Source organism: Carassius carassius, chromosome 46 (genome assembly GCF_963082965.1).
Source record: "Carassius carassius chromosome 46, fCarCar2.1, whole genome shotgun sequence".
Lineage (NCBI taxonomy): Eukaryota > Metazoa > Chordata > Actinopteri > Cypriniformes > Cyprinidae > Carassius > Carassius carassius.
Genome location: NC_081800.1, coordinates 277205 through 287232, shown reverse-complemented (window position 1 = coordinate 287232; position 10028 = coordinate 277205). Strand labels below are relative to the sequence as shown.

Here is a 10028-nt window from a genome sequence, read left to right as displayed (position 1 = left end):
ATTATCCTAAAACGTATTAATGGCTAAAGTCTGAATATCAATAAATATGTGAGCAGCATGATTGTGATTGTACATGTCTGTAATTTCGAGACAGCAGCGTTTATGACCATTTTTTGTTTAAAATATGTTTAAAATGTGTTTGTATATGTTGTATATGTTGAATACATGATTAAAAATGTATGATAAATGATTTGCTTTGGTTTAGTAACATGTCTGTTACTGCGATGTGTTTTATAAGTTTGATAAACTTGGTGAATACTTGTTTAAAATTTATGTTCTGCTTTAGTAACATGTTGTCATATAGAATTGTATATTTTATTTATTTTTTCATATTGTTTAAAATAGAGATAAGTCTCTTTTTAACTTGATATGTTCATGTGTATGTCTGCTTGTTTATATGGTTTATCAGAATACAAATTTGTATAGTGGCATGGATATTATAATGATATAACAAGGTACATGTGGTTTATGATTCAATTTATAGGGTAGTCATAATTCAGATCGCTTAAAAACTAAATTTAATGAAAAATGTACGTGCATGCAGCATTTTATTGTGTGGTGGTACTGTAGGTGTACAGTAAAAAATAATTAAACATCTTTTGAAAAAGATCAGTTATACTATGATTATACTATGATCTTTAGAATGTTTACAATGTTGGTAGGTTTAGGGGGTGATACAATAATCATTAATATGATGTGAATATGATATAAAAAGGTTCTATATATAATGTAGAAAATGTGTTGCAACAATTAATGCAAATTGAATTGTCAATGACATGTCCGGGTTCCTCAATAGCCCATTGTAACGACCCTGAGTGACTTCTTCCCTGATGGTGGCAGTCTGTGGGAGTTTTGAGTCACTCCCCCATGTTAATTGTTAAATGTTAATTGATTGCTTGTTAAGAGTTTAGTATTTAAGTGTTTGAGTTTTCATTTGGTTCAGCACTCTCTGTGGGATGACTCTCACAGGAGCAGCTCATTCTTATTGATCCTTTGCTTATACTTACTTTATGTCATGTAACTTTAATGTTTGTTTTGTTGTAGTTTGTTTAGTTTGTTTTCCTTTCCCTAGACTTATGTTAATGTTTGAATGAATGGTAATTATTCTAATTGAAGATAATAAAAACTATGGTTCCTCTTTTATGTTGCGGCTTTAAAACGAGCTAGTCGTAACACCATATTCTTCTTTAGTGATGAGTAAAATTATTGTAAATTTTTTGTTTTATATTGTGTGTGAATGTATAATGTGTTTATTTTCATTTAAAAGAAGAAAATAAGATTGGAGACGAATAAATGTGTACACATGCATGAGAGGGAGAGAGAGAGAGATACATGAATGCAAAGTAATACCAGCGCCACGTGGTCCACAGATGCGTCTTCGGATAGAGAGCGATACAGATAACATTGACGAATCACCGACAATAACCCGAAAAAACGACAAATGGTCACGTCGTATGGATAGTTCACATGTTTTAACACAAAGGTAGAGTGTAAAGAGATGGGGGTTGAATCTCACAAAATTGTCAGGAGCGGCTGTGTCTAACACACACACACACACACACACACACACACACACACACACACAGACAGAGAGACTGCAAGAGAGGGGTGTAAGAGAGGACATGTTTTAGAGGATTCAATTGTACAATATTAATCTAGTACTAAGAGTAAACTTATTATTAGATATTTTATTTAAAACCTATCATTATACAGTTTCTTTATCGATTTATTTCCATTTCATTATTATGATTTTATTTTAAAACCTTTGTTATACAACTTTATTGATTGTTTTTATTTTGATTTAATTATTATGATTTTATTTTAAATCTTTATTATACATCATCTTTATTGATTGTTGTATTTTAAATCTTTTATCTCCATTTCATTCAATTTTTATTTGAAACCTTTATTATATCCTATTGATTCATTTTTCTCACTTTTCTCACTAAAGAATATAGTTTTATAAATATTTTTTAAAGAAATTATACCTTTTATAACAGCCAGATGTCACCATTTTAATTAACCACAAGCGTCTTGTTTCTCTTGTGCAGGACCAGGAACCGGTGAGTCCAGTTCCAGGCCTCACACTAGGTGAGGCCAAACAAGTTTGGAGGAACGCTGCTCACACCGCTCTCCAGAACAGGCACAAGGATTTATCATGGATGGTGGCTCATGAGATCCTCCCGGTCAGGGTTATGCACTCCAGAGGCATGGCCAAAAACCCCATCTGCCCTCGGTCTGGCTGCAGTTCCCCGGAGACCATCCACCACCTGCTCTGGGAGTGCGGTGCTGCGCGGGACCTGTGAGCAACGACCGGTCCCCTGTATTTCCCGTGCCTACCAGCGGGTGGGACCCAGTTCGGGTCCTAGAGGACAAGGACATGACGGCACAGAAATTCACCTCACTCACTCACAGGGTCGCACGGAGAGGGTCCCGGCCGCCAAACAGCCCTGGCCACCCGTAGAGGCACCCTCACCAATCTGGCTACGGGAACAGCGGGCCGGAGGAGAGGGGATCTCCACTGAGCCCAAAAAAAAGCATCTCACATGCCTGTTCTGGAGATTGGGGAGAAGAATAACTTGATAAGGACTCACCCCCGGTTTTGCACAACAGATGACTTTTAAAGGCTATTAATTTGTTTTGTTTTGTATTGGGTTATAGGGTTAGGGTTAGCTAAATATAATTAGTTTTATTGAACAAAAATTATGCTTGTGTGCTATTTTAAACTTGTATTTTTACTTTTGAAACGTTCACACCTTTTAAAACGTATCACAAACATGGAATTTGAAGAACAATATTACATATGATGGTTCTAAATGTTTTTTGTTTTTTTTTACCAAAGATTGTATTTTATTTTAAAACCGTGTGTATTTATTCTATGTTTTCTGGCATATTTAAAAAAAAATGTGTGATTGCAAACAAAGAAATGAGTGTGAAAATGTTAAAATGCAAAACAATAAAACTTTATCGAATTAAAAAAATCTGTTCTTATCAGTTTAATATCTGATACATCTGGAGACTCCATATTAAATGGATTTTTAGATCACGGAGCTGGAGCCGGGGTTTGCTCAGTCCACTCCACGCATCGGCCTGGTATTGCAGTGTCTCCAGGGATGGCGTGCTTCCCCTTTTTGGGGATTGCCGTTTATTGTGACGAATAGCAGAGCAAGTAATGAGGTCTGCCATTGCAGATGCTGTGGTTTATTGCGAATTTATTATCTTCTGATGCACCCTCCTGGGGTCTTGGACTCTTCCATGAACGACACACCCTCCTGAGGTCTTGGAGTCTTTCACTAACGAGGTGATGCATCGAATCAGGTGTGTTTGGTTAAAGGGAGTCATCTAAAACCGGCGTTAGGAAGCACCGGCCCATGAGCTTGGCAGTTTCCAGGCCAGTAACGGAAGTCACCCGTCCTTCCTTTCCTGGAGGGGGGCTGAGGGCTAACCGTTGGTGTGGATGGTAGAGACGCAAATCGTACCTCTGGGTGGCTGCCTGGACATTCATACTTACCTGGCAGAGGAGACACCATGATCAAGAAGGCAGTTCACTCAGGGCGAGGCTTTTCCATTGTGCTCCAGCCATGCTGAAACCAATAAATTCCCCAAATGTGAGAATCTCGACTGCATAATTCATGGTAGTGGGGGACTGTGTTTGCGCTTTCCCCTGAAATTGTTGGTGAAACAAAGCAGAAAGAGTTTTCTCTAATTTTTTTTTTTTTCAGAATGAGGAAATCTGTCACATGCTAGGTATGTGTTGTGAGTCTTTGAAACAAAGTAACTTACGCTCTTGAAAAATCGGACCCTGGTGGGTGGTTTAGTTTGAATTTAGCACAGACCTTACTTTGAAAGTTGATTGGACTGACTGCAGCCTAGCTGTAGCTGTCTCCATGTTTGTTTGGTTGTCCTTTTTCAATTCTTATTACTTTTGTTTCACTTACAGTACCACCAAGTGGCCTGTCACAGCGCCCTTTTTCACCTGACCTCTGACTGAGCCCCTGCACAGGTGTGCCAATTTGGGTGAAGGGATCTCATTCCTTCCTGGAGTTATAGCCATTTGAGCCACTAGTCGGCGCTGTCAGAAACAATCGACTACTCGAGCATGCATTAACCATAATGCATAGAAAAAGTTTGCTAGTACGACGTGAATTTTAGGATTACAATGTTGTGTGGAGCTGTTACTTTCTATAACCTTATCTATGTTGCATGTAAAATTAAAATATGTAAATAGGGGTGTGCCTGAAGCCGAATAGACTACCTTATTCCGAATGGCACGGATAATGGCTTCAAAAATGAATAACAGACAAGGAATAATTCTGCCTGTATACTCGGCTGAAGCTGGCACACTCCGGATTTTGCTAGATAACAGGTGACCCAGGGGATCAGCTCAATATTTTACAGAGACCGCTAAAGTTAAGAGTGTGAAGTGAATCAATGTAAACTTTATGAGTGAAAAGAGCGCAAATCAAACATGTGATTGTTACAGACAAAAATACAAATACTGGCTGATAGATGAAAATTTAAATTTGTAATGTCATAATAGTTTAAAAAATTTATATATGTAATTGTTGCATTAGGCTATGAATTAATAAGCATTTATTGATTTAAAAAATTATGTTTTCATTTACATTTTCACTTTTCATTTACACTAGCATGAACCACGAGTAGTCGAGTATCTCGAGTATTTTTTTAATAAAAAATTGACTAGTAGTAATCAGTAGTCGTGCAACCCCTAGTCATAAGGCACATGGCTCTGCGCCGAACCGTTTGGGAGTTACGAGCGATTTCATTCTTTCCGTCGCTCCAGAGCCACCGTCAGGCTGATCGGGACGAGGCCCGGTGACATTGCAGACGGGGGATGGTACTACCATCCGCCAGCGTTTCAGGTGTCCCGGACTTACCAAAGCCGAGATGGGCATCGCCATGTCCGGCTTCCTCCCCGCTGTGTCATAGCAGCATTGCTGCTCAGCCTTTTGGCCAAGATCAAGTGTAGCGGCGATGGCTACGTCGAGAGGAGATGGTACCTTGCCGGCCATGATGGCGCGGTTGAAGAACACAGTATGGATTCAAGTGCTGGATGCAGTTCAGTCGGTTAAGGAAAATTTCAGGAGAAAATTTGTGGTTGTGGACATCTTGAAAGGAGTCTTCAATGTCACAGTGTCATCAGTGTTTTGCCTCCAGGATTTTGCAGCCATAGGATTTATGGACCTGACCTTCAATTTAACAGATTGTGTGAGTTTGTTTGAGTCTTGGGGGAAGAAAAAGCACAAGTTGTTGGAGGGATTGTGCCAGCAACCTTTGTTTGCTCAGGATTTCTTACCTCTCACGATCCATCTCTATAATCCCTTTGTTGAGGATTCGGAGGTAATGACCTTTCTCGAGAGACACTGTGAGGCTGTGAAAGGAGGTGAGCGTGTGAGGGATCGGTTTGGGATCTGGACTGGAAAGAGGCGATTTTTTTGTGAAACTCCAGGTGGATTCAGCAGTCCCTGGAAGCCTTTTTCATCCACCGGGGTCCATTTCTATTGGGCCTAACAAGGGCTTTCTTTACTACTCGGGGCAGCCCCTTTATTGCAGGAGATGTGGACAAGAAGGAAACATTAAAACAGACTGCGAAAGACAGCGTTGTCGGTTTTGTGGGGTGGCTGGCCACATTGCTTCTGCCTGCCCAGCTCCAAAGCTCTGATATTAGCGTAGATGCTATTCTTCTAATGATGTAGCAAGTACATAGGGTGTTATGGGAAGTGTTTCCAGTTCCGGTTAACCTAATTAATGCAGCCAAAAAAATCCTTTAACGGTTTTGGATATTAAAAGCATATTAGTATGTTATGTGTAAGCCAGGTTAAAGAGATGGGTCTTAAATCTAGATTTAAGCTGCAAGAGTGTGTCTGCCTCCCGAACAATGTTAGTTAAGTTATTCCAGAGTTTTGAGAACGTAGCGGACGTAGAGGATTATAATGTAAAAGGAGCTCATTCAAATACTGAGGTGCAAAACCATTCAGGGCTTTATAAGTGATAAGCAATATTTAAAATCTATACGATGTTTGATAGGGAGCCAGTGCAGTGTTGACAGGACCGGGCTAATATGGTCATACTTCCTGGTTCTAGTAAGAACTCTTGCTGCTGCATTTTGGACTAGCTGTAGTTTGTTTACTAAGCGTGCAGAACAACCACCCAATAAAGCATTACAATAATCTAACCTTGAGGTCATAAATGCATGGTGTGGCAGGGGGGGCGTGGTTTAGCGAAGTCTGCAGCGGGAGAGAGAATCAGGAGACGAGCGGTGAGTGAGTGGTTTGGGCAAAAATTATCATCACCTGTTTCTTGTTCCAGTAATTGGCGTGGAGAGAGTATAAAACGCCAGGAGAGACGGAAACAAGTGAGAGAGAGACGGAGTGCTGACCTGAGCCGGAAACAGAAACCGGAAGGAGTAAACCGAAAGTGTTGTGCGAACGTGTCAGAGTAAAAGTTACCATTGGGTGTTTGTGAACTTTTAGTTATTTTCCTTTAATAAATTCATCAGCAGTCCAGCCGACCCCTTTGTCCTCTTCCTTTCCTCCCACGAACATACTACACATGGATTAACATTACTGCATTTGTCATTGAGAGCATAGGCCGTAATTTAGATATATTTTTGAGATGGAAAAATGCAGTTTTACAAATGCTAGAAACGTGGCTTTCTAAGGAAAGATTGCGATCAAATAGCACACCTAGGTTCCTAACTGATGACGAAGAATTGACAGAGCAACCATCAAGTCTTAGACAGTGTTCTAGGTTATTACAAGCAGAGTTTTTAGGTCCTATAATTAACACCTCTGTTTTTTCAGAATTTAGCAGTAAGAAATTACTCGTCATCCAGTTTTTTATATCGACTATGCATTCCATTAGTATGGTAGTATGGAAGAGGAAGAGGACGAGGGAGGGGAAGAAATGATAGCAGAGTCCATAGAATGGACTGAGGTGGTTTCAAGGAGGGTAAAATGGGGAAGGGGAAGAAGAGAAGGTGTAGGAAACAGGAATGAATAAAAAGTGGAATTGGGGAAAGGTATGGTTTTGGGGGGGATAAGAGGCCTTTGGAAGGGGGCTAAGGGTTTTCAATGGGACTGATAAGAATGGCTACATTTAAAGAGGTCTGAAAATGGCAGAACGCCGGACAGCAGTTTTCCTTTCTGTTAAAGAATTATGTTATGATGTTTTGTTTCTACAAGAATACAACCTGAAGAATGATGGGGATGCGGAGAGGTTTTCAAAGGATTGGACTTTGGGACCATCCTTTTGGTGAGTGCAGAATGCGAGGGTGGATGGGGTGGGAATTTTATTTTATTCCTGGGAGGTGATGGTTAAAACATCTGGGGTGATTGTTCCAGGGAGGGTGATGTTTGTGGATGCTAGATGGAGGGGTGTGGCCTTACATTTCATAAATGTGTATGGGCCCAGTAAGCGAGAGGAAAGGGATGGCTTTTTGGGGAAAATTCTCCCTTTATTGTATACCAACCGGCTGGTGGTCTTGGGAGGGGATTTTAATTTGTCCCTAGAGAAAAGTTCAGGGGAGGGAATTGGCAGGGGTTATTAAAAGTTTTGGATTACAAGATTCAGGTCAGACAACTGGAGGGGAGGGTTTAGGGTATACATGGTGCAACAGTAGGCAGGAGGCGTCGCGCCTAGATTATATATTTATATAAGTCTGTCAAAGTTATTAGTTACAACCGACAGCCAATGTGGTGTTCAGATCATTGTTTAGTTGGGGTTGGGGCAGAGGTGGAAGCAGGACAAAGGGGTCGAGGAAGGTGAAGGATGAATGTAACTAGGGATGAGCGAGTACAGCATTACCTGTATCTGTATCTGTATCTGTTAACCATATGAATTATCTGTCTCTGTATCTGTACTCGGACTGGGCGGGGCCTTACCCCGAAAGTGGGTGGGATTTAACCCGGAAGTGGGTCTGGTTGACTTAAAACGGGCGGGGCTTTAACCGGTATGATATTTTAAGCATGCAATTGATAGGGGTTAATCAGAAATTTTTATATTTATTGCTGATTAGAAAACTATTTACATGACAGCATCAGCATTGAGCTTCAGATCAATGGTTTTGATCACGATAACAAACGAACTATATACAGAACAAGTTTTGCAACAATGAATACAACACATGCGGTTGCAATTAAGAAGTTAAATATAATGAACAAGAGTTTTCATCTCAACATAACTTTCTTTTTTTAACTTTTAATTTTTTTATAATCAGTGTGATTTTTTGTTTTGTTTCCACACCAGGTATGTGTGTGTGTGTGTGTGTGTGTGAGTGAGTGAATGAGTGAGTAAGAGAGAGACCGAGAGAGAGAGAGAAAGAGAGAGGGGGGGCGGGGGGGCGGGGGGACTGTGTTCTACTGATCAAATAGTCTGACGCTGTTTTTCAGATCTGCACTGACTTTAATGAAGACCAGTTGTTCCACATGGCTAGGGTCTAAGTTTGCACGCTGTGGACTGACCACATTTCCAGCTGTGCTAAAAACATGCTCAGACTGGACACTTGTAGGTGGACAACTGAGATGCTGCAGTGCAAAGCGTGTAAGATTTGGCCAGCACTGAAGCTTGCCTGACCAGTATTTCACTGGGTCATCGGTAAGGCTGATGTCCCCATCTGCCAGTTAGGCCTCCACATCACCTGATGTTAAATGTGTCCTCTATTGGAATAGTCGTTTTCTTTTTCTGCAGGAAAGACAAGATTGAAGTGCTGCTGGTGGCAGGTGTCTCTTCTGTGTTTTTTGCAGGTGTAGTCACAGGGTCACAGAGCTCCATCCTAATGAGTAATGTCCTCTTCAGTGCCTCCACATCAACATTGTTTGGAAGACAGCTGGCCTTATATCTGGGGGTCAAGGAGAGTGGCAAGCGAGAGTGGAGATTGCAAAAATTGGTTCTAAATGCCATTTTAGTTCTTTGCTCAGATTGGTTGCCAGTTTCCTTGCCGCAACATCTTGGCCCAGCCCCACTGTCACCTTTTATGTCAATGTCACCTTTATTTATATAGCGCTTTAAACAAAATACATTGCGTCAAAGCAACTGAACAACATTCATTAGGAAAACAGTGTCAATAATGCAAAAATGAGAGTTAAAGGCAGTTCATCATTGGATTCAGTTATGTCATCTCTGTTCAGTTAAATAGTGTCTGTGCATTTATTTGCAATCAAGTCAACGATATCGCTGTGGATGAAGTGTCCCCAACTAAGCAAGCCAGAGCCGACAGCGGCAAGGAACCGAAACTCCATCGGTGACAAAATGGAGAAAAAAACCTTGGGAGAAACCAGGCTCAGTTGGGGGGCCAGTTCTCCTCTGACCAGACGAAACCAGTAGTTCAATTCCAGGCTGCAGCAAAGTCAGATTGTGCAGAAGAATCATCTGTTTCCTGTGGTCTTGTCCTGGTGGTCCTCTGAGACAAGGTCTTTACAGGGGATCTGTATCTGGGGCTCTAGTTGTCCTGGTCTCCGCTGTCTTTCAGGGATGTAGAGGTCCTTTCTAGGTGCTGATCCACCATCTGGTCTGGATACGTACTGGATCCGGGTGACTGCAGTGACCCTCTGATCTGGACACAGACTGGATCTGGTGGCCACGGTGACCTCGGAACAAGAGAGAAACAGACAAATATTAGCGTAGATGCCATTCTTCTAATGATGTAGCAAGTACATAGGTTGTTATGGGAAGTGTTTCCGGTTCCGGTTTACCTAATTAATGCAGCCTAAAAATCATTTAACGGATTTGGATAATAAAAGCATATTAGTATGTTATGTGTATGCCAGGTTAAAGAGATGGGTCTTTAATCTAGATTTAAACTGCAAGAGTGTGTCTGCCTCCCGAACAATGTTAGGTAGGTTATTCCAGAGTTTGGGCGCCAAATAGGAAAAGGATCTGCCGCCTGCAGTTGATTTTGATATTCTAGGTATTATCAAATTGCCTGAGTTTTGAGAATGTAGCGGACGTAGAGGATTATAATGTAAAAGGAGCTCATTCAAATACTGAGGTGCTAAACCATTCAGGGC

General features: G+C 41.1%; 1 non-coding gene and 1 pseudogene across 1 annotated transcript; both read left to right on the top strand.

Moving 5' to 3' along the window:
• Nucleotides 1–2958: 2958 nt before the first annotated feature.
• On the top strand, nt 2959–3127 carry LOC132129868 (U2 spliceosomal RNA; annotated as a pseudogene).
• A 376-nt stretch (nt 3128–3503) lies between these two features.
• LOC132129843 (U1 spliceosomal RNA) lies at nt 3504–3667 on the top strand. The gene has a single exon (XR_009428616.1). It is a non-coding gene; the product is annotated as a U1 spliceosomal RNA (small nuclear RNA).
• Nucleotides 3668–10028: the final 6361 nt, after the last annotated feature.